Source organism: Copadichromis virginalis, linkage group LG23 (assembly GCF_057382275.1).
Source record: "Copadichromis virginalis isolate Kocher_CV1m ecotype Utaka linkage group LG23, C_Virginalis_male_GT1.1, whole genome shotgun sequence".
Lineage (NCBI taxonomy): Eukaryota > Metazoa > Chordata > Actinopteri > Cichliformes > Cichlidae > Copadichromis > Copadichromis virginalis.
In genome coordinates, this window is record NC_140639.1 from 29,608,611 (window position 1) to 29,629,830 (window position 21,220).

The following is a 21,220-nucleotide window of genomic DNA, read 5'->3' on the forward strand; positions in this document are numbered from 1 at the left end:
AAGTGGTTTCAGAGGGCCGGCACACATCCATAGGGGAGGATCGCCTGCCACGTGTGAGTCTTGAAATCAAACAGATGGGAAGGCTTTCCACGGTCAATGGCAGAATGATTTGGATTGATCCCTGTTCTAGATCTCGCATCGGAGGAGGCTGAAAATCCACTACAAAGGAGTGGTTCTAAGGCTCCAGCGTCCTCGAAATGGATAGAAGAGGTACAAAATGGATGGACCAACTCTGTACCAAAACACCTGCCTCGTGTGAGGCTCGAACTCACGACCTTCAGATTATGAGACTGACGCGCTGCCTACTGCGCCAACGAGGCTGACAGGGAACCTGAAAATGGACGATTTCTCGCAGCTGCACAGAAATGAAATTCAGCTTGGCCAAACAAAGGTGAGTCCCCAGGTATTTAAGCCCTGAACGGGTTTTGGAGGTGAAGAGTGCCACAGGAGATCCTAAAAACGGTGTTTTGACCCAGCTCCGGCTTACCTGAAAGGGACAAGCGGTAGACAATGGATGGGTTGCCTTTGCCACGTACTGTGTATCAAGCGAGGCTCAAGACACCATCTTCCCCCAAAACGGACCATTCTTCTTTTGTCTCGTAGTGCCGTCTTAAGTTAAATTCCTTAATTACAGCCACATTAGCTCCACTAATAAGACACACGGGTTTACCAGCAATGCCTGTAAACATATATTCAGTCACCCACTGGCGCTGGCAGGCGACAATTCTAAGTCTGCCAATTGTCCCGCCACTGTCCAAAGTCTCCTCTCAACAACATCTTGACTTAATGCAGATACGATGTCCAACCCAAGTTTGGTTTGCACAGGCTTCTTGTTCCAAATCTTGATGCCATCTGGCCGTGACCGAGAACAAACTTAATGCCCCCCAAGACCCCACGCATAAAGGAACCGTGCATTGGCCGGGAATCGAACCCGGGTCTCCCGCGTGGCAGGCGAGAATTCTACCACTGAACCACCAATGCTCACACACGTGGCAGTTTTCTCAACGAATTCGCGCCATTGCCCAAGCGCTCCTCTCGAGGCGCAGCGGAAAATGTAGCCCGATACACCCACGCGTCACTCATCAAGACACCTCTGTGGCAGCTCCCTGATGGTCTAGTGGTCAGGATTCGGCGCTCTCACCGCCGCGGCCCGGGTTCGATTCCCGGTCAGGGAAACTGTGTTTTGCCCCACCTCCGCCTTACCCGAAAGGGACAAGCGGTAGACAATGGATGGGTTGCCTTTGCCACGTACTGTGTATCAAGAGAGCCTCAAGGCACCATCTCCCCCCAAAACGGACCATTCCTTGAAGCCGTCAACAAATGAAGCAGAGTTGCCAGTTCTTCAAGCCCAGGATGAGCTGCCGTCTTGGAGGTGAAGGGTGTGACAGGACATCCAAAAAATGTGTGGCCGAACTGCGCATCAAAACATGCCTCCCGTGAGGATAGAGCTCAACACCGCCAGTTTTCGAGACTTGCGCATGGCAGGCGACAATTCTGCCGCTGAGCTAACAACCCTTGCATGTCCGCCAATTGTCCCGCTGAATTCGCGCTACTGTCCAAACTCTCCTCTCCAGACGCTTAAAATGGATGCACAAACTCTGCCACGTACTGCGCATCAAAGCACATCGCTTGCGTGAGGCTACAAGTCACTACCTTCTGATTTCGTGATTCACATGTGGCAGGCGACAGTTCTAACGCTCAGCCACCAGCCCTTACAAGTCTGCCAATTGTCTCGTCGAATTCGCGCCACTCTCCAAAGTCTACTCTCAACAACATCTTGACTTAATGCAGATACGATGTCCAACCCAAGTTTGGTTTGCATAGACTTCTTGTTCCAACTTAACAGTCAGGCAAGAATGACTTCAAATTATCCCTCTCCATGGACCCTGTTGGCAAAGGAACTCCAGGCAACCTCCAGAGACTCAGCTCGGGAGCTGCTGATAACCAATTATCAGCCCTTGTTCATCCGCTTCCAATGCAAAGACATTCCTAACCCTACCTGGACAAAGTGTCCTAGAAGAAATAACAGGTAGGAGTCATTTGGGAGCCAACGTGTGGTGCCCCGCAATTCTGACCTGAGAAAAGAAAGAGGAATTGTGGTGAAAGTTGGATGAAGTGGTTTCAGAGGGCCGGCACACATCCATAGGGGAGGATCGCCTGCCACGTGTGAGTCTTGAAATCAAACAGATGGGAAGGCTTTCCACGGTCAATGGCAGAATGATTTGGATTGATCCCTGTTCTAGATCTCGCATCGGAGGAGGCTGAAAATCCACTACAAAGGAGTGGTTCTAAGGCTCCAGCGTCCTCGAAATGGGTAGAAGAGGTACAAAATGGATGGACCAACTCTGTACCAAAACACCTGCCTCGTGTGAGGCTCGAACTCACGACCTTCAGATTATGAGACTGACGCGCTGCCTACTGCGCCAACGAGGCTGACAGGGAACCTGAAAATGGACGATTTCTCGCAGCTGCACAGAAATGAAATTCAGCTTGGCCAAACAAAGGTGAGTCCCCAGGTATTTAAGCCCTGAACGGGTTTTGGAGGTGAAGAGTGCCACAGGAGATCCTAAAAACGGTGTTTTGACCCAGCTCCGGCTTACCTGAAAGGGACAAGCGGTAGACAATGGATGGGTTGCCTTTGCCACGTACTGTGTATCAAGCGAGGCTCAAGACACCATCTTCCCCCAAAACGGACCATTCTTCTTTTGTCTCGTAGTGCCGTCTTAAGTTAAATTCCTTAATTACAGCCACATTAGCTCCACTAATAAGACACACGGGTTTACCAGCAATGCCTGTAAACATGTATTCAGTCAACCACTGGCGCTGGCAGGCGACAATTCTAAGTCTGCCAATTGTCCCGCCACTGTCCAAAGTCTCCTCTCAACAACATCTTGACTTAATGCAGATACGATGTCCAACCCAAGTTTGGTTTGCACAGGCTTCTTGTTCCAAATCTTGATGCCGTCTGGCCGTGACCGAGAACAAACTTAATGCCCCCCAAGACCCCACGCATAAAGGAACCGTGCATTGGCCGGGAATCGAACCCGGGTCTCCCGCGTGGCAGGCGAGAATTCTACCACTGAACCACCAATGCTCACACACGTGGCAGTTTTCTCAACGAATTCGCGCCATTGCCCAAGCGCTCCTCTCGAGGCGCAGCGGAAAATGTAGCCCGATACACCCACGCGTCACTCATCAAGACACCTCTGTGGCAGCTCCCTGATGGTCTAGTGGTCAGGATTCAGCGCTCTCACCGCCGCGGCCCGGGTTCGATTCCCGGTCAGGGAAACTGTGTTTTGCCCCACCTCCGCCTTACCCGAAAGGGACAAGCGGTAGACAATGGATGGGTTGCCTTTGCCACGTACTGTGTATCAAGAGAGCCTCAAGGCACCATCTCCCCCCAAAACGGACCATTCCTTGAAGCCGTCAACAAATGAAGCAGAGTTGCCAGTTCTTCAAGCCCAGGATGAGCTGCCGTCTTGGAGGTGAAGGGTGTGACAGGACATCCAAAAAATGTGTGGCCGAACTGCGCATCAAAACATGCCTCCCGTGAGGATAGAGCTCAACACCGCCAGTTTTCGAGACTTGCGCATGGCAGGCGACAATTCTGCCGCTGAGCTAACAACCCTTGCATGTCCGCCAATTGTCCCGCTGAATTCGCGCTACTGTCCAAACTCTCCTCTCCAGACGCTTAAAATGGATGCACAAACTCTGCCACGTACTGCGCATCAAAGCACATCGCTTGCGTGAGGCTACAAGTCACTACCTTCTGATTTCGTGATTCACATGTGGCAGGCGACAGTTCTAACGCTCAGCCACCAGCCCTTACAAGTCTGCCAATTGTCTCGTCGAATTCGCGCCACTCTCCAAAGTCTACTCTCAACAACATCTTGACTTAATGCAGATACGATGTCCAACCCAAGTTTGGTTTGCATAGACTTCTTGTTCCAACTTAACAGTCAGGCAAGAATGACTTCAAATTATCCCTCTCCATGGACCCTGTTGGCAAAGGAACTCCAGGCAACCTCCAGAGACTCAGCTCGGGAGCTGCTGATAACCAATTATCAGCCCTTGTTCATCCGCTTCCAATGCAAAGACATTCCTAACCCTACCTGGACAAAGTGTCCTAGAAGAAATAACAGGTAGGAGTCATTTGGGAGCCAACGTGTGGTGCCCCGCAATTCTGACCTGAGAAAAGAAAGAGGAATTGTGGTGAAAGTTGGATGAAGTGGTTTCAGAGGGCCGGCACACATCCATAGGGGAGGATCGCCTGCCACGTGTGAGTCTTGAAATCAAACAGATGGGAAGGCTTTCCACGGTCAATGGCAGAATGATTTGGATTGATCCCTGTTCTAGATCTCGCATCGGAGGAGGCTGAAAATCCACTACAAAGGAGTGGTTCTAAGGCTCCAGCGTCCTCGAAATGGGTAGAAGAGGTACAAAATGGATGGACCAACTCTGTACCAAAACACCTGCCTCGTGTGAGGCTCGAACTCACGACCTTCAGATTATGAGACTGACGCGCTGCCTACTGCGCCAACGAGGCTGACAGGGAACCTGAAAATGGACGATTTCTCGCAGCTGCACAGAAATGAAATTCAGCTTGGCCAAACAAAGGTGAGTCCCCAGGTATTTAAGCCCTGAACGGGTTTTGGAGGTGAAGAGTGCCACAGGAGATCCTAAAAACGGTGTTTTGACCCAGCTCCGGCTTACCTGAAAGGGACAAGCGGTAGACAATGGATGGGTTGCCTTTGCCACGTACTGTGTATCAAGCGAGGCTCAAGACACCATCTTCCCCCAAAACGGACCATTCTTCTTTTGTCTCGTAGTGCCGTCTTAAGTTAAATTCCTTAATTACAGCCACATTAGCTCCACTAATAAGACACACGGGTTTACCAGCAATGCCTGTAAACATATATTCAGTCACCCACTGGCGCTGGCAGGCGACAATTCTAAGTCTGCCAATTGTCCCGCCACTGTCCAAAGTCTCCTCTCAACAACATCTTGACTTAATGCAGATACGATGTCCAACCCAAGTTTGGTTTGCACAGGCTTCTTGTTCCAAATCTTGATGCCGTCTGGCCGTGACCGAGAACAAACTTAATGCCCCCCAAGACCCCACGCATAAAGGAACCGTGTATTGGCCGGGAATCGAACCCGGGTCTCCCGCGTGGCAGGCGAGAATTCTACCACTGAACCACCAATGCTCACACACGTGGCAGTTTTCTCAACGAATTCGCGCCATTGCCCAAGCGCTCCTCTCGAGGCGCAGCGGAAAATGTAGCCCGATACACCCACGCGTCACTCATCAAGACACCTCTGTGGCAGCTCCCTGATGGTCTAGTGGTCAGGATTCGGCGCTCTCACCGCCGCGGCCCGGGTTCGATTCCCGGTCAGGGAAACTGTGTTTTGCCCCACCTCCGCCTTACCCGAAAGGGACAAGCGGTAGACAATGGATGGGTTGCCTTTGCCACGTACTGTGTATCAAGAGAGCCTCAAGGCACCATCTCCCCCCAAAACGGACCATTCCTTGAAGCCGTCAACAAATGAAGCAGAGTTGCCAGTTCTTCAAGCCCAGGATGAGGTGAAGGGTGTGACAGGACATCCAAAAAATGTGTGGCCGAACTGCGCATCAAAACATGCCTCCCGTGAGGATAGAGCTCAACACCGCCAGTTTTCGAGACTTGCGCATGGCAGGCGACAATTCTGCCGCTGAGCTAACAACCCTTGCATGTCCGCCAATTGTCCCGCTGAATTCGCGCTACTGTCCAAACTCTCCTCTCCAGACGCTTAAAATGGATGCACAAACTCTGCCACGTACTGCGCATCAAAGCACATCGCTTGCGTGAGGCTACAAGTCACTACCTTCTGATTTCGTGATTCACATGTGGCAGGCGACAGTTCTAACGCTCAGCCACCAGCCCTTACAAGTCTGCCAATTGTCTCGTCGAATTCGCGCCACTCTCCAAAGTCTACTCTCAACAACATCTTGACTTAATGCAGATACGATGTCCAACCCAAGTTTGGTTTGCATAGACTTCTTGTTCCAACTTAACAGTCAGGCAAGAATGACTTCAAATTATCCCTCTCCATGGACCCTGTTGGCAAAGGAACTCCAGGCAACCTCCAGAGACTCAGCTCGGGAGCTGCTGATAACCAATTATCAGCCCTTGTTCATCCGCTTCCAATGCAAAGACATTCCTAACCCTACCTGGACAAAGTGTCCTAGAAGAAATAACAGGTAGGAGTCATTTGGGAGCCAACGTGTGGTGCCCCGCAATTCTGACCTGAGAAAAGAAAGAGGAATTGTGGTGAAAGTTGGATGAAGTGGTTTCAGAGGGCCGGCACACATCCATAGGGGAGGATCGCCTGCCACGTGTGAGTCTTGAAATCAAACAGATGGGAAGGCTTTCCACGGTCAATGGCAGAATGATTTGGATTGATCCCTGTTCTAGATCTCGCATCGGAGGAGGCTGAAAATCCACTACAAAGGAGTGGTTCTAAGGCTCCAGCGTCCTCGAAATGGGTAGAAGAGGTACAAAATGGATGGACCAACTCTGTACCAAAACACCTGCCTCGTGTGAGGCTCGAACTCACGACCTTCAGATTATGAGACTGACGCGCTGCCTACTGCGCCAACGAGGCTGACAGGGAACCTGAAAATGGACGATTTCTCGCAGCTGCACAGAAATGAAATTCAGCTTGGCCAAACAAAGGTGAGTCCCCAGGTATTTAAGCCCTGAACGGGTTTTGGAGGTGAAGAGTGCCACAGGAGATCCTAAAAACGGTGTTTTGACCCAGCTCCGGCTTACCTGAAAGGGACAAGCGGTAGACAATGGATGGGTTGCCTTTGCCACGTACTGTGTATCAAGCGAGGCTCAAGACACCATCTTCCCCCAAAACGGACCATTCTTCTTTTGTCTCGTAGTGCCGTCTTAAGTTAAATTCCTTAATTACAGCCACATTAGCTCCACTAATAAGACACACGGGTTTACCAGCAATGCCTGTAAACATATATTCAGTCACCCACTGGCGCTGGCAGGCGACAATTCTAAGTCTGCCAATTGTCCCGCCACTGTCCAAAGTCTCCTCTCAACAACATCTTGACTTAATGCAGATACGATGTCCAACCCAAGTTTGGTTTGCACAGGCTTCTTGTTCCAAATCTTGATGCCGTCTGGCCGTGACCGAGAACAAACTTAATGCCCCCCAAGACCCCACGCATAAAGGAACCGTGCATTGGCCGGGAATCGAACCCGGGTCTCCCGCGTGGCAGGCGAGAATTCTACCACTGAACCACCAATGCTCACACACGTGGCAGTTTTCTCAACGAATTCGCGCCATTGCCCAAGCGCTCCTCTCGAGGCGCAGCGGAAAATGTAGCCCGATACACCCACGCGTCACTCATCAAGACACCTCTGTGGCAGCTCCCTGATGGTCTAGTGGTCAGGATTCGGCGCTCTCACCGCCGCGGCCCGGGTTCGATTCCCGGTCAGGGAAACTGTGTTTTGCCCCACCTCCGCCTTACCCGAAAGGGACAAGCGGTAGACAATGGATGGGTTGCCTTTGCCACGTACTGTGTATCAAGAGAGCCTCAAGGCACCATCTCCCCCCAAAACGGACCATTCCTTGAAGCCGTCAACAAATGAAACAGAGTTGCCAGTTCTTCAAGCCCAGGATGAGCTGCCGTCTTGGAGGTGAAGGGTGTGACAGGACATCCAAAAAATGTGTGGCCGAACTGCGCATCAAAACATGCCTCCCGTGAGGATAGAGCTCAACACCGCCAGTTTTCGAGACTTGCGCATGGCAGGCGACAATTCTGCCGCTGAGCTAACAACCCTTGCATGTCCGCCAATTGTCCCGCTGAATTCGCGCTACTGTCCAAACTCTCCTCTCCAGACGCTTAAAATGGATGCACAAACTCTGCCACGTACTGCGCATCAAAGCACATCGCTTGCGTGAGGCTACAAGTCACTACCTTCTGATTTCGTGATTCACATGTGGCAGGCGACAGTTCTAACGCTCAGCCACCAGCCCTTACAAGTCTGCCAATTGTCTCGTCGAATTCGCGCCACTCTCCAAAGTCTACTCTCAACAACATCTTGACTTAATGCAGATACGATGTCCAACCCAAGTTTGGTTTGCATAGACTTCTTGTTCCAACTTAACAGTCAGGCAAGAATGACTTCAAATTATCCCTCTCCATGGACCCTGTTGGCAAAGGAACTCCAGGCAACCTCCAGAGACTCAGCTCGGGAGCTGCTGATAACCAATTATCAGCCCTTGTTCATCCGCTTCCAATGCAAAGACATTCCTAACCCTACCTGGACAAAGTGTCCTAGAAGAAATAACAGGTAGGAGTCATTTGGGAGCCAACGTGTGGTGCCCCGCAATTCTGACCTGAGAAAAGAAAGAGGAATTGTGGTGAAAGTTGGATGAAGTGGTTTCAGAGGGCCGGCACACATCCATAGGGGAGGATCGCCTGCCACGTGTGAGTCTTGAAATCAAACAGATGGGAAGGCTTTCCACGGTCAATGGCAGAATGATTTGGATTGATCCCTGTTCTAGATCTCGCATCGGAGGAGGCTGAAAATCCACTACAAAGGAGTGGTTCTAAGGCTCCAGCGTCCTCGAAATGGGTAGAAGAGGTACAAAATGGATGGACCAACTCTGTACCAAAACACCTGCCTCGTGTGAGGCTCGAACTCACGACCTTCAGATTATGAGACTGACGCGCTGCCTACTGCGCCAACGAGGCTGACAGGGAACCTGAAAATGGACGATTTCTCGCAGCTGCACAGAAATGAAATTCAGCTTGGCCAAACAAAGGTGAGTCCCCAGGTATTTAAGCCCTGAACGGGTTTTGGAGGTGAAGAGTGCCACAGGAGATCCTAAAAACGGTGTTTTGACCCAGCTCCGGCTTACCTGAAAGGGACAAGCGGTAGACAATGGATGGGTTGCCTTTGCCACGTACTGTGTATCAAGCGAAGCTCAAGACACCATCTTCCCCCAAAACGGACCATTCTTCTTTTGTCTCGTAGTGCCGTCTTAAGTTAAATTCCTTAATTACAGCCACATTAGCTCCACTAATAAGACACACGGGTTTACCAGCAATGCCTGTAAACATATATTCAGTCACCCACTGGCGCTGGCAGGCAACAATTCTAAGTCTGCCAATTGTCCCGCCACTGTCCAAAGTCTCCTCTCAACAACATCTTGACTTAATGCAGATACGATGTCCAACCCAAGTTTGGTTTGCACAGGCTTCTTTTTCCAAATCTTGATGCCGTCTGGCCGTGACCGAGAACAAACTTAATGCCCCCCAAGACCCCACGCATAAAGGAACCGTGCATTGGCCGGGAATCGAACCCGGGTCTCCCGCGTGGCAGGCGAGAATTCTACCACTGAACCACCAATGCTCACACACGTGGCAGTTTTCTCAACGAATTCGCGCCATTGCCCAAGCGCTCCTCTCGAGGCGCAGCGGAAAATGTAGCCCGATACACCCACGCGTCACTCATCAAGACACCTCTGTGGCAGCTCCCTGATGGTCTAGTGGTCAGGATTCGGCGCTCTCACCGCCGCGGCCCGGGTTCGATTCCCGGTCAGGGAAACTGTGTTTTGCCCCACCTCCGCCTTACCCGAAAGGGACAAGCGGTAGACAATGGATGGGTTGCCTTTGCCACGTACTGTGTATCAAGAGAGCCTCAAGGCACCATCTCCCCCCAAAACGGACCATTCCTTGAAGCCGTCAACAAATGAAGCAGAGTTGCCAGTTCTTCAAGCCCAGGATGAGCTGCCGTCTTGGAGGTGAAGGGTGTGACAGGACATCCAAAAAATGTGTGGCCGAACTGCGCATCAAAACATGCCTCCCGTGAGGATAGAGCTCAACACCGCCAGTTTTCGAGACTTGCGCATGGCAGGCGACAATTCTACCGCTGAGCTAACAACCCTTGCATGTCCGCCAATTGTCCCGCTGAATTCGCGCTACTGTCCAAACTCTCCTCTCCAGACGCTTAAAATGGATGCACAAACTCTGCCACGTACTGCGCATCAAAGCACATCGCTTGCGTGAGGCTACAAGTCACTACCTTCTGATTTCGTGATTCACATGTGGCAGGCGACAGTTCTAACGCTCAGCCACCAGCCCTTACAAGTCTGCCAATTGTCTCGTCGAATTCGCGCCACTCTCCAAAGTCTACTCTCAACAACATCTTGACTTAATGCAGATACGATGTCCAACCCAAGTTTGGTTTGCATAGACTTCTTGTTCCAACTTAACAGTCAGGCAAGAATGACTTCAAATTATCCCTCTCCATGGACCCTGTTGGCAAAGGAACTCCAGGCAACCTCCAGAGACTCAGCTCGGGAGCTGCTGATAACCAATTATCAGCCCTTGTTCATCCGCTTCCAATGCAAAGACATTCCTAACCCTACCTGGACAAAGTGTCCTAGAAGAAATAACAGGTAGGAGTCATTTGGGAGCCAACGTGTGGTGCCCCGCAATTCTGACCTGAGAAAAGAAAGAGGAATTGTGGTGAAAGTTGGATGAAGTGGTTTCAGAGGGCCGGCACACATCCATAGGGGAGGATCGCCTGCCACGTGTGAGTCTTGAAATCAAACAGATGGGAAGGCTTTCCACGGTCAATGGCAGAATGATTTGGATTGATCCCTGTTCTAGATCTCGCATCGGAGGAGGCTGAAAATCCACTACAAAGGAGTGGTTCTAAGGCTCCAGCGTCCTCGAAATGGGTAGAAGAGGTACAAAATGGATGGACCAACTCTGTACCAAAACACCTGCCTCGTGTGAGGCTCGAACTCACGACCTTCAGATTATGAGACTGACGCGCTGCCTACTGCGCCAACGAGGCTGACAGGGAACCTGAAAATGGACGATTTCTCGCAGCTGCACAGAAATGAAATTCAGCTTGGCCAAACAAAGGTGAGTCCCCAGGTATTTAAGCCCTGAACGGGTTTTGGAGGTGAAGAGTGCCACAGGAGATCCTAAAAACGGTGTTTTGACCCAGCTCCGGCTTACCTGAAAGGGACAAGCGGTAGACAATGGATGGGTTGCCTTTGCCACGTACTGTGTATCAAGCGAGGCTCAAGACACCATCTTCCCCCAAAACGGACCATTCTTCTTTTGTCTCGTAGTGCCGTCTTAAGTTAAATTCCTTAATTACAGCCACATTAGCTCCACTAATAAGACACACGGGTTTACCAGCAATGCCTGTAAACATATATTCAGTCACCCACTGGCGCTGGCAGGCGACAATTCTAAGTCTGCCAATTGTCCCGCCACTGTCCAAAGTCTCCTCTCAACAACATCTTGACTTAATGCAGATACGATGTCCAACCCAAGTTTGGTTTGCACAGGCTTCTTGTTCCAAATCTTGATGCCGTCTGGCCGTGACCGAGAACAAACTTAATGCCCCCCAAGACCCCACGCATAAAGGAACCGTGCATTGGCTGGGAATCGAACCCGGGTCTCCCGCGTGGCAGGCGAGAATTCTACCACTGAACCACCAATGCTCACACACGTGGCAGTTTTCTCAACGAATTCGCGCCATTGCCCAAGCGCTCCTCTCGAGGCGCAGCGGAAAATGTAGCCCGATACACCCACGCGTCACTCATCAAGACACCTCTGTGGCAGCTCCCTGATGGTCTAGTGGTCAGGATTCGGCGCTCTCACCGCCGCGGCCCGGGTTCGATTCCCGTTCAGGGAAACTGTGTTTTGCCCCACCTCCGCCTTACCCGAAAGGGACAAGCGGTAGACAATGGATGGGTTGCCTTTGCCACGTACTGTGTATCAAGAGAGCCTCAAGGCACCATCTCCCCCCAAAACGGACCATTCCTTGAAGCCGTCAACAAATGAAGCAGAGTTGCCAGTTCTTCAAGCCCAGGATGAGCTGCCGTCTTGGAGGTGAAGGGTGTGACAGGACATCCAAAAAATGTGTGGCCGAACTGCGCATCAAAACATGCCTCCCGTGAGGATAGAGCTCAACACCGCCAGTTTTCGAGACTTGCGCATGGCAGGCGACAATTCTGCCGCTGAGCTAACAACCCTTGCATGTCCGCCAATTGTCCCGCTGAATTCGCGCTACTGTCCAAACTCTCCTCTCCAGACGCTTAAAATGGATGCACAAACTCTGCCACGTACTGCGCATCAAAGCACATCGCTTGCGTGAGGCTACAAGTCACTACCTTCTGATTTCGTGATTCACATGTGGCAGGCGACAGTTCTAACGCTCAGCCACCAGCCCTTACAAGTCTGCCAATTGTCTCGTCGAATTCGCGCCACTCTCCAAAGTCTACTCTCAACAACATCTTGACTTAATGCAGATACGATGTCCAACCCAAGTTTGGTTTGCATAGACTTCTTGTTCCAACTTAACAGTCAGGCAAGAATGACTTCAAATTATCCCTCTCCATGGACCCTGTTGGCAAAGGAACTCCAGGCAACCTCCAGAGACTCAGCTCGGGAGCTGCTGATAACCAATTATCAGCCCTTGTTCATCCGCTTCCAATGCAAAGACATTCCTAACCCTACCTGGACAAAGTGTCCTAGAAGAAATAACAGGTAGGAGTCATTTGGGAGCCAACGTGTGGTGCCCCGCAATTCTGACCTGAGAAAAGAAAGAGGAATTGTGGTGAAAGTTGGATGAAGTGGTTTCAGAGGGCCGGCACACATCCATAGGGGAGGATCGCCTGCCACGTGTGAGTCTTGAAATCAAACAGATGGGAAGGCTTTCCACGGTCAATGGCAGAATGATTTGGATTGATCCCTGTTCTAGATCTCGCATCGGAGGAGGCTGAAAATCCACTACAAAGGAGTGGTTCTAAGGCTCCAGCGTCCTCGAAATGGGTAGAAGAGGTACAAAATGGATGGACCAACTCTGTACCAAAACACCTGCCTCGTGTGAGGCTCGAACTCACGACCTTCAGATTATGAGACTGACGCGCTGCCTACTGCGCCAACGAGGCTGACAGGGAACCTGAAAATGGACGATTTCTCGCAGCTGCACAGAAATGAAATTCAGCTTGGCCAAACAAAGGTGAGTCCCCAGGTATTTAAGCCCTGAACGGGTTTTGGAGGTGAAGAGTGCCACAGGAGATCCTAAAAACGGTGTTTTGACCCAGCTCCGGCTTACCTGAAAGGGACAAGCGGTAGACAATGGATGGGTTGCCTTTGCCACGTACTGTGTATCAAGCGAGGCTCAAGACACCATCTTCCCCCAAAACGGACCATTCTTCTTTTGTCTCGTAGTGCCGTCTTAAGTTAAATTCCTTAATTACAGCCACATTAGCTCCACTAATAAGACACACGGGTTTACCAGCAATGCCTGTAAACATATATTCAGTCACCCACTGGCGCTGGCAGGCGACAATTCTAAGTCTGCCAATTGTCCCGCCACTGTCCAAAGTCTCCTCTCAACAACATCTTGACTTAATGCAGATACGATGTCCAACCCAAGTTTGGTTTGCACAGGCTTCTTGTTCCAAATCTTGATGCCGTCTGGCCGTGACCGAGAACAAACTTAATGCCCCCCAAGACCCCACGCATAAAGGAACCGTGCATTGGCCGGGAATCGAACCCGGGTCTCCCGCGTGGCAGGCGAGAATTCTACCACTGAACCACCAATGCTCACACACGTGGCAGTTTTCTCAACGAATTCGCGCCATTGCCCAAGCGCTCCTCTCGAGGCGCAGCGGAAAATGTAGCCCGATACACCCACGCGTCACTCATCAAGACACCTCTGTGGCAGCTCCCTGATGGTCTAGTGGTCAGGATTCGGCGCTCTCACCGCCGCGGCCCGGGTTCGATTCCCGTTCAGGGAAACTGTGTTTTGCCCCACCTCCGCCTTACCCGAAAGGGACAAGCGGTAGACAATGGATGGGTTGCCTTTGCCACGTACTGTGTATCAAGAGAGCCTCAAGGCACCATCTCCCCCCAAAACGGACCATTCCTTGAAGCCGTCAACAAATGAAGCAGAGTTGCCAGTTCTTCAAGCCCAGGATGAGCTGCCGTCTTGGAGGTGAAGGGTGTGACAGGACATCCAAAAAATGTGTGGCCGAACTGCGCATCAAAACATGCCTCCCGTGAGGATAGAGCTCAACACCGCCAGTTTTCGAGACTTGCGCATGGCAGGCGACAATTCTGCCGCTGAGCTAACAACCCTTGCATGTCCGCCAATTGTCCCGCTGAATTCGCGCTACTGTCCAAACTCTCCTCTCCAGACGCTTAAAATGGATGCACAAACTCTGCCACGTACTGCGCATCAAAGCACATCGCTTGCGTGAGGCTACAAGTCACTACCTTCTGATTTCGTGATTCACATGTGGCAGGCGACAGTTCTAACGCTCAGCCACCAGCCCTTACAAGTCTGCCAATTGTCTCGTCGAATTCGCGCCACTCTCCAAAGTCTACTCTCAACAACATCTTGACTTAATGCAGATACGATGTCCAACCCAAGTTTGGTTTGCATAGACTTCTTGTTCCAACTTAACAGTCAGGCAAGAATGACTTCAAATTATCCCTCTCCATGGACCCTGTTGGCAAAGGAACTCCAGGCAACCTCCAGAGACTCAGCTCGGGAGCTGCTGATAACCAATTATCAGCCCTTGTTCATCCGCTTCCAATGCAAAGACATTCCTAACCCTACCTGGACAAAGTGTCCTAGAAGAAATAACAGGTAGGAGTCATTTGGGAGCCAACGTGTGGTGCCCCGCAATTCTGACCTGAGAAAAGAAAGAGGAATTGTGGTGAAAGTTGGATGAAGTGGTTTCAGAGGGCCGGCACACATCCATAGGGGAGGATCGCCTGCCACGTGTGAGTCTTGAAATCAAACAGATGGGAAGGCTTTCCACGGTCAATGGCAGAATGATTTGGATTGATCCCTGTTCTAGATCTCGCATCGGAGGAGGCTGAAAATCCACTACAAAGGAGTGGTTCTAAGGCTCCAGCGTCCTCGAAATGGGTAGAAGAGGTACAAAATGGATGGACCAACTCTGTACCAAAACACCTGCCTCGTGTGAGGCTCGAACTCACGACCTTCAGATTATGAGACTGACGCGCTGCCTACTGCGCCAACGAGGCTGACAGGGAACCTGAAAATGGACGATTTCTCGCAGCTGCACAGAAATGAAATTCAGCTTGGCCAAACAAAGGTGAGTCCCCAGGTATTTAAGCCCTGAACGGGTTTTGGAGGTGAAGAGTGCCACAGGAGATCCTAAAAACGGTGTTTTGACCCAGCTCCGGCTTACCTGAAAGGGACAAGCGGTAGACAATGGATGGGTTGCCTTTGCCACGTACTGTGTATCAAGCGAGGCTCAAGACACCATCTTCCCCCAAAACGGACCATTCTTCTTTTGTCTCGTAGTGCCGTCTTAAGTTAAATTCCTTAATTACAGCCACATTAGCTCCACTAATAAGACACACGGGTTTACCAGCAATGCCTGTAAACATATATTCAGTCACCCACTGGCGCTGGCAGGCGACAATTCTAAGTCTGCCAATTGTCCCGCCACTGTCCAAAGTCTCCTCTCAACAACATCTTGACTTAATGCAGATACGATGTCCAACCCAAGTTTGGTTTGCACAGGCTTCTTGTTCCAAATCTTGATGCCGTCTGGCCGTGACCGAGAACAAACTTAATGCCCCCCAAGACCCCACGCATAAAGGAACCGTGCATTGGCCGGGAATCGAACCCGGGTCTCCCGCGTGGCAGGCGAGAATTCTACCACTGAACCACCAATGCTCACACACGTGGCAGTTTTCTCAACGAATTCGCGCCATTGCCCAAGCGCTCCTCTCGAGGCGCAGCGGAAAATGTAGCCCGATACACCCACGCGTCACTCATCAAGACACCTCTGTGGCAGCTCCCTGATGGTCTAGTGGTCAGGATTCGGCGCTCTCACCGCCGCGGCCCGGGTTCGATTCCCGGTCAGGGAAACTGTGTTTTGCCCCACCTCCGCCTTACCCGAAAGGGACAAGCGGTAGACAATGGATGGGTTGCCTTTGCCACGTACTGTGTATCAAGAGAGCCTCAAGGCACCATCTCCCCCCAAAACGGACCATTCCTTGAAGCCGTCAACAAATGAAGCAGAGTTGCCAGTTCTTCAAGCCCAGGATGAGCTGCCGTCTTGGAGGTGAAGGGTGTGACAGGACATCCAAAAAATGTGTGGCCGAACTGCGCATCAAAACATGCCTCCCGTGAGGATAGAGCTCAACACCGCCAGTTTTCGAGACTTGCGCATGGCAGGCGACAATTCTACCGCTGAGCTAACAACCCTTGCATGTCCGCCAATTGTCCCGCTGAATTCGCGCTACTGTCCAAACTCTCCTCTCCAGACGCTTAAAATGGATGCACAAACTCTGCCACGTACTGCGCATCAAAGCACATCGCTTGCGTGAGGCTACAAGTCACTACCTTCTGATTTCGTGATTCACATGTGGCAGGCGACAGTTCTAACGCTCAGCCACCAGCCCTTACAAGTCTGCCAATTGTCTCGTCGAATTCGCGCCACTCTCCAAAGTCTACTCTCAACAACATCTTGACTTAATGCAGATACGATGTCCAACCCAAGTTTGGTTTGCATAGACTTCTTGTTCCAACTTAACAGTCAGGCAAGAATGACTTCAAATTATCCCTCTCCATGGACCCTGTTGGCAAAGGAACTCCAGGCAACCTCCAGAGACTCAGCTCGGGAGCTGCTGATAACCAATTATCAGCCCTTGTTCATCCGCTTCCAATGCAAAGACATTCCTAACCCTACCTGGACAAAGTGTCCTAGAAGAAATAACAGGTAGGAGTCATTTGGGAGCCAACGTGTGGTGCCCCGCAATTCTGACCTGAGAAAAGAAAGAGGAATTGTGGTGAAAGTTGGATGAAGTGGTTTCAGAGGGCCGGCACACATCCATAGGGGAGGATCGCCTGCCACGTGTGAGTCTTGAAATCAAACAGATGGGAAGGCTTTCCACGGTCAATGGCAGAATGATTTGGATTGATCCCTGTTCTAGATCTCGCATCGGAGGAGGCTGAAAATCCACTACAAAGGAGTGGTTCTAAGGCTCCAGCGTCCTCGAAATGGGTAGAAGAGGTACAAAATGGATGGACCAACTCTGTACCAAAACACCTGCCTCGTGTGAGGCTCGAACTCACGACCTTCAGATTATGAGACTGACGCGCTGCCTACTGCGCCAACGAGGCTGACAGGGAACCTGAAAATGGACGATTTCTCGCAGCTGCACAGAAATGAAATTCAGCTTGGCCAAACAAAGGTGAGTCCCCAGGTATTTAAGCCCTGAACGGGTTTTGGAGGTGAAGAGTGCCACAGGAGATCCTAAAAACGGTGTTTTGACCCAGCTCCGGCTTACCTGAAAGGGACAAGCGGTAGACAATGGATGGGTTGCCTTTGCCACGTACTGTGTATCAAGCGAGGCTCAAGACACCATCTTCCCCCAAAACGGACCATTCTTCTTTTGTCTCGTAGTGCCGTCTTAAGTTAAATTCCTTAATTACAGCCACATTAGCTCCACTAATAAGACACACGGGTTTACCAGCAATGCCTGTAAACATATATTCAGTCACCCACTGGCGCTGGCAGGCGACAATTCTAAGTCTGCCAATTGTCCCGCCACTGTCCAAAGTCTCCTCTCAACAACATCTTGACTTAATGCAGATACGATGTCCAACCCAAGTTTGGTTTGCACAGGCTTCTTGTTCCAAATCTTGATGCCGTCTGGCCGTGACCGAGAACAAACTTAATGCCCCCCAAGACCCCACGCATAAAGGAACCGTGCATTGGCCGGGAATCGAACCCGGGTCTCCCGCGTGGCAGGCGAGAATTCTACCACTGAACCACCAATGCTCACACACGTGGCAGTTTTCTCAACGAATTCGCGCCATTGCCCAAGCGCTCCTCTCGAGGCGCAGCGGAAAATGTAGCCCGATACACCCACGCGTCACTCATCAAGACACCTCTGTGGCAGCTCCCTGATGGTCTAGTGGTCAGGATTCGGCGCTCTCACCGCCGCGGCCCGGGTTCGATTCCCGGTCAGGGAAACTGTGTTTTGCCCCACCTCCGCCTTACCCGAAAGGGACAAGCGGTAGACAATGGATGGGTTGCCTTTGCCACGTACTGTGTATCAAGAGAGCCTCAAGGCACCATCTCCCCCCAAAACGGACCATTCCTTGAAGCCGTCAACAAATGAAGCAGAGTTGACAGTTCTTCAAGCCCAGGATGAGCTGCCGTCTTGGAGGTGAAGGGTGTGACAGGACATCCAAAAAATGTGTGGCCGAACTGCGCATCAAAACATGCCTCCCGTGAGGATAGAGCTCAACACCGCCAGTTTTCGAGACTTGCGCATGGCAGGCGACAATTCTACCGCTGAGCTAACAACCCTTGCATGTCCGCCAATTGTCCCGCTGAATTCGCGCTACTGTCCAAACTCTCCTCTCCAGACGCTTAAAATGGATGCACAAACTCTGCCACGTACTGCGCATCAAAGCACATCGCTTGCGTGAGGCTACAAGTCACTACCTTCTGATTTCGTGATTCACATGTGGCAGGCGACAGTTCTAACGCTCAGCCACCAGCCCTTACAAGTCTGCCAATTGTCTCGTCGAATTCGCGCCACTCTCCAAAGTCTACTCTCAACAACATCTTGACTTAATGCAGATACGATGTCCAACCCAAGTTTGGTTTGCATAGACTTCTTGTTCCAACTTAACAGTCAGGCAAGAATGACTTCAAATTATCCCTCTCCATGGACCCTGTTGGCAAAGGAACTCCAGGCAACCTCCAGAGACTCAGCTCGGGAGCTGCTGATAACCAATTATCAGCCCTTGTTCATCCGCTTCCAATGCAAAGACATTCCTAACCCTACCTGGACAAAGTGTCCTAGAAGAAATAACAGGTAGGAGTCATTTGGGAGCCAACGTGTGGTGCCCCGCAATTCTGACCTGAGAAAAGAAAGAGGAATTGTGGTGAAAGTTGGATGAAGTGGTTTCAGAGGGCCGGCACACATCCATAGGGGAGGATCGCCTGCCACGTGTGAGTCTTGAAATCAAACAGATGGGAAGGCTTTCCACGGTCAATGGCAGAATGATTTGGATTGATCCCTGTTCTAGATCTCGCATCGGAGGAGGCTGAAAATCCACTACAAAGGAGTGGTTCTAAGGCTCCAGCGTCCTCGAAATGGGTAGAAGAGGTACAAAATGGATGGACCAACTCTGTACCAAAACACCTGCCTCGTGTGAGGCTCGAACTCACGACCTTCAGATTATGAGACTGACGCGCTGCCTACTGCGCCAACGAGGCTGACAGGGAACCTGAAAATGGACGATTTCTCGCAGCTGCACAGAAATGAAATTCAGCTTGGCCAAACAAAGGTGAGTCCCCAGGTATTTAAGCCCTGAACGGGTTTTGGAGGTGAAGAGTGCCACAGGAGATCCTAAAAACGGTGTTTTGACCCAGCTCCGGCTTACCTGAAAGGGACAAGCGGTAGACAATGGATGGGTTGCCTTTGCCACGTACTGTGTATCAAGCGAGGCTCAAGACACCATCTTCCCCCAAAACGGACCATTCTTCTTTTGTCTCGTAGTGCCGTCTTAAGTTAAATTCCTTAATTACAGCCACATTAGCTCCACTAATAAGACACACGGGTTTACCAGCAATGCCTGTAAACATATATTCAGTCACCCACTGGCGCTGGCAGGCGACAATTCTAAGTCTGCCAATTGTCCCGCCACTGTCCAAAGTCTCCTCTCAACAACATCTTGACTTAATGCAGATACGATGTCCAACCCAAGTTTGGTTTGCACAGGCTTCTTGTTCCAAATCTTGATGCCGTCTGGCCGTGACCGAGAACAAACTTAATGCCCCCCAAGACCCCACGCATAAAGGAACCGTGCATTGGCCGGGAATCGAACCCGGGTCTCCCGCGTGGCAGGCGAGAATTCTACCACTGAACCACCAATGCTCACACACGTGGCAGTTTTCTCAACGAATTCGCGCCATTGCCCAAGCGCTCCTCTCGAGGCGCAGCGGAAAATGTAGCCCGATACACCCACGCGTCACTCATCAAGACACCTCTGTGGCAGCTCCCTGATGGTCTAGTGGTCAGGATTCGGCGCTCTCACCGCCGCGGCCCGGGTTCGATTCCCGGTCAGGGAAACTGTGTTTTGCCCCACCTCCGCCTTACCCGAAAGGGACAAGCGGTAGACAATGGATGGGTTGCCTTTGCCACGTACTGTGTATCAAGAGAGCCTCAAGGCACCATCTCCCCCCAAAACGGACCATTCCTTGAAGCCGTCAACAAATGAAGCAGAGTTGCCAGTTCTTCAAGCCCAGGATGAGCTGCCGTCTTGGAGGTGAAGGGTGTGACAGGACATCCAAAAAATGTGTGGCCGAACTGCGCATCAAAACATGCCTCCCGTGAGGATAGAGCTCAACACCGCCAGTTTTCGAGACTTGCGCATGGCAGGCGACAATTCTGCCGCTGAGCTAACAACCCTTGCATGTCCGCCAATTGTCCCGCTGAATTCGCGCTACTGTCCAAACTCTCCTCTCCAGACGCTTAAAATGGATGCACAAACTCTGCCACGTACTGCGCATCAAAGCACATCGCTTGCGTGAGGCTACAAGTCACTACCTTCTGATTTCGTGATTCACATGTGGCAGGCGACAGTTCTAACGCTCAGCCACCAGCCCTTACAAGTCTGCCAATTGTCTCGTCGAATTCGCGCCACTCTCCAAAGTCTACTCTCAACAACATCTTGACTTAATGCAGATACGATGTCCAACCCAAGTTTGGTTTGCATAGACTTCTTGTTCCAACTTAACAGTCAGGCAAGAATGACTTCAAATTATCCCTCTCCATGGACCCTGTTGGCAAAGGAACTCCAGGCAACCTCCAGAGACTCAGCTCGGGAGCTGCTGATAACCAATTATCAGCCCTTGTTCATCCGCTTCCAATGCAAAGACATTCCTAACCCTACCTGGACAAAGTGTCCTAGAAGAAATAACAGGTAGGAGTCATTTGGGAGCCAACGTGTGGTGCCCCGCAATTCTGACCTGAGAAAAGAAAGAGGAATTGTGGTGAAAGTTGGATGAAGTGGTTTCAGAGGGCCGGCACACATCCATAGGGGAGGATCGCCTGCCACGTGTGAGTCTTGAAATCAAACAGATGGGAAGGCTTTCCACGGTCAATGGCAGA

The 21,220-nt window shown here is 51.1% G+C and overlaps 30 non-coding genes across 30 annotated transcripts; 10 read left to right on the forward strand and 20 right to left on the reverse strand.

Moving 5' to 3' along the window:
* Positions 1–247: 247 nt before the first annotated feature.
* trnam-cau (transfer RNA methionine (anticodon CAU)) lies at positions 248–320 on the reverse strand. Its single transcript has one exon. It is a non-coding gene; the product is annotated as a tRNA-Met (tRNA).
* Positions 321–910: 590 nt separating this feature from the next.
* trnag-gcc (transfer RNA glycine (anticodon GCC)) lies at positions 911–981 on the reverse strand. The gene has a single exon. It is a non-coding gene; the product is annotated as a tRNA-Gly (tRNA).
* Positions 982–1,103: 122 nt separating this feature from the next.
* trnae-cuc (transfer RNA glutamic acid (anticodon CUC)) lies at positions 1,104–1,175 on the forward strand. The gene has a single exon. It is a non-coding gene; the product is annotated as a tRNA-Glu (tRNA).
* A 1,185-nt stretch (positions 1,176–2,360) lies between these two features.
* trnam-cau (transfer RNA methionine (anticodon CAU)) lies at positions 2,361–2,433 on the reverse strand. The gene has a single exon. It is a non-coding gene; the product is annotated as a tRNA-Met (tRNA).
* Positions 2,434–3,023: 590 nt separating this feature from the next.
* trnag-gcc (transfer RNA glycine (anticodon GCC)) lies at positions 3,024–3,094 on the reverse strand. The gene has a single exon. It is a non-coding gene; the product is annotated as a tRNA-Gly (tRNA).
* Positions 3,095–3,216: 122 nt separating this feature from the next.
* Positions 3,217–3,288, forward strand: trnae-cuc (transfer RNA glutamic acid (anticodon CUC)). Its single transcript has one exon. It is a non-coding gene; the product is annotated as a tRNA-Glu (tRNA).
* A 1,185-nt stretch (positions 3,289–4,473) lies between these two features.
* On the reverse strand, positions 4,474–4,546 carry trnam-cau (transfer RNA methionine (anticodon CAU)). Its single transcript has one exon. It is a non-coding gene; the product is annotated as a tRNA-Met (tRNA).
* Positions 4,547–5,136: 590 nt separating this feature from the next.
* Positions 5,137–5,207, reverse strand: trnag-gcc (transfer RNA glycine (anticodon GCC)). The gene has a single exon. It is a non-coding gene; the product is annotated as a tRNA-Gly (tRNA).
* A 122-nt stretch (positions 5,208–5,329) lies between these two features.
* trnae-cuc (transfer RNA glutamic acid (anticodon CUC)) lies at positions 5,330–5,401 on the forward strand. Its single transcript has one exon. It is a non-coding gene; the product is annotated as a tRNA-Glu (tRNA).
* A 1,171-nt stretch (positions 5,402–6,572) lies between these two features.
* trnam-cau (transfer RNA methionine (anticodon CAU)) lies at positions 6,573–6,645 on the reverse strand. The gene has a single exon. It is a non-coding gene; the product is annotated as a tRNA-Met (tRNA).
* Positions 6,646–7,235: 590 nt separating this feature from the next.
* On the reverse strand, positions 7,236–7,306 carry trnag-gcc (transfer RNA glycine (anticodon GCC)). Its single transcript has one exon. It is a non-coding gene; the product is annotated as a tRNA-Gly (tRNA).
* Positions 7,307–7,428: 122 nt separating this feature from the next.
* Positions 7,429–7,500, forward strand: trnae-cuc (transfer RNA glutamic acid (anticodon CUC)). Its single transcript has one exon. It is a non-coding gene; the product is annotated as a tRNA-Glu (tRNA).
* Positions 7,501–8,685: 1,185 nt separating this feature from the next.
* On the reverse strand, positions 8,686–8,758 carry trnam-cau (transfer RNA methionine (anticodon CAU)). The gene has a single exon. It is a non-coding gene; the product is annotated as a tRNA-Met (tRNA).
* Positions 8,759–9,348: 590 nt separating this feature from the next.
* Positions 9,349–9,419, reverse strand: trnag-gcc (transfer RNA glycine (anticodon GCC)). The gene has a single exon. It is a non-coding gene; the product is annotated as a tRNA-Gly (tRNA).
* Positions 9,420–9,541: 122 nt separating this feature from the next.
* trnae-cuc (transfer RNA glutamic acid (anticodon CUC)) lies at positions 9,542–9,613 on the forward strand. Its single transcript has one exon. It is a non-coding gene; the product is annotated as a tRNA-Glu (tRNA).
* A 1,185-nt stretch (positions 9,614–10,798) lies between these two features.
* Positions 10,799–10,871, reverse strand: trnam-cau (transfer RNA methionine (anticodon CAU)). The gene has a single exon. It is a non-coding gene; the product is annotated as a tRNA-Met (tRNA).
* Positions 10,872–11,461: 590 nt separating this feature from the next.
* Positions 11,462–11,532, reverse strand: trnag-gcc (transfer RNA glycine (anticodon GCC)). The gene has a single exon. It is a non-coding gene; the product is annotated as a tRNA-Gly (tRNA).
* Positions 11,533–11,654: 122 nt separating this feature from the next.
* On the forward strand, positions 11,655–11,726 carry trnae-cuc (transfer RNA glutamic acid (anticodon CUC)). Its single transcript has one exon. It is a non-coding gene; the product is annotated as a tRNA-Glu (tRNA).
* Positions 11,727–12,911: 1,185 nt separating this feature from the next.
* Positions 12,912–12,984, reverse strand: trnam-cau (transfer RNA methionine (anticodon CAU)). The gene has a single exon. It is a non-coding gene; the product is annotated as a tRNA-Met (tRNA).
* Positions 12,985–13,574: 590 nt separating this feature from the next.
* Positions 13,575–13,645, reverse strand: trnag-gcc (transfer RNA glycine (anticodon GCC)). Its single transcript has one exon. It is a non-coding gene; the product is annotated as a tRNA-Gly (tRNA).
* A 122-nt stretch (positions 13,646–13,767) lies between these two features.
* Positions 13,768–13,839, forward strand: trnae-cuc (transfer RNA glutamic acid (anticodon CUC)). Its single transcript has one exon. It is a non-coding gene; the product is annotated as a tRNA-Glu (tRNA).
* Positions 13,840–15,024: 1,185 nt separating this feature from the next.
* Positions 15,025–15,097, reverse strand: trnam-cau (transfer RNA methionine (anticodon CAU)). The gene has a single exon. It is a non-coding gene; the product is annotated as a tRNA-Met (tRNA).
* A 590-nt stretch (positions 15,098–15,687) lies between these two features.
* trnag-gcc (transfer RNA glycine (anticodon GCC)) lies at positions 15,688–15,758 on the reverse strand. Its single transcript has one exon. It is a non-coding gene; the product is annotated as a tRNA-Gly (tRNA).
* A 122-nt stretch (positions 15,759–15,880) lies between these two features.
* Positions 15,881–15,952, forward strand: trnae-cuc (transfer RNA glutamic acid (anticodon CUC)). Its single transcript has one exon. It is a non-coding gene; the product is annotated as a tRNA-Glu (tRNA).
* Positions 15,953–17,137: 1,185 nt separating this feature from the next.
* On the reverse strand, positions 17,138–17,210 carry trnam-cau (transfer RNA methionine (anticodon CAU)). The gene has a single exon. It is a non-coding gene; the product is annotated as a tRNA-Met (tRNA).
* A 590-nt stretch (positions 17,211–17,800) lies between these two features.
* On the reverse strand, positions 17,801–17,871 carry trnag-gcc (transfer RNA glycine (anticodon GCC)). Its single transcript has one exon. It is a non-coding gene; the product is annotated as a tRNA-Gly (tRNA).
* A 122-nt stretch (positions 17,872–17,993) lies between these two features.
* trnae-cuc (transfer RNA glutamic acid (anticodon CUC)) lies at positions 17,994–18,065 on the forward strand. The gene has a single exon. It is a non-coding gene; the product is annotated as a tRNA-Glu (tRNA).
* A 1,185-nt stretch (positions 18,066–19,250) lies between these two features.
* Positions 19,251–19,323, reverse strand: trnam-cau (transfer RNA methionine (anticodon CAU)). The gene has a single exon. It is a non-coding gene; the product is annotated as a tRNA-Met (tRNA).
* A 590-nt stretch (positions 19,324–19,913) lies between these two features.
* On the reverse strand, positions 19,914–19,984 carry trnag-gcc (transfer RNA glycine (anticodon GCC)). The gene has a single exon. It is a non-coding gene; the product is annotated as a tRNA-Gly (tRNA).
* A 122-nt stretch (positions 19,985–20,106) lies between these two features.
* Positions 20,107–20,178, forward strand: trnae-cuc (transfer RNA glutamic acid (anticodon CUC)). The gene has a single exon. It is a non-coding gene; the product is annotated as a tRNA-Glu (tRNA).
* Positions 20,179–21,220: the final 1,042 nt, after the last annotated feature.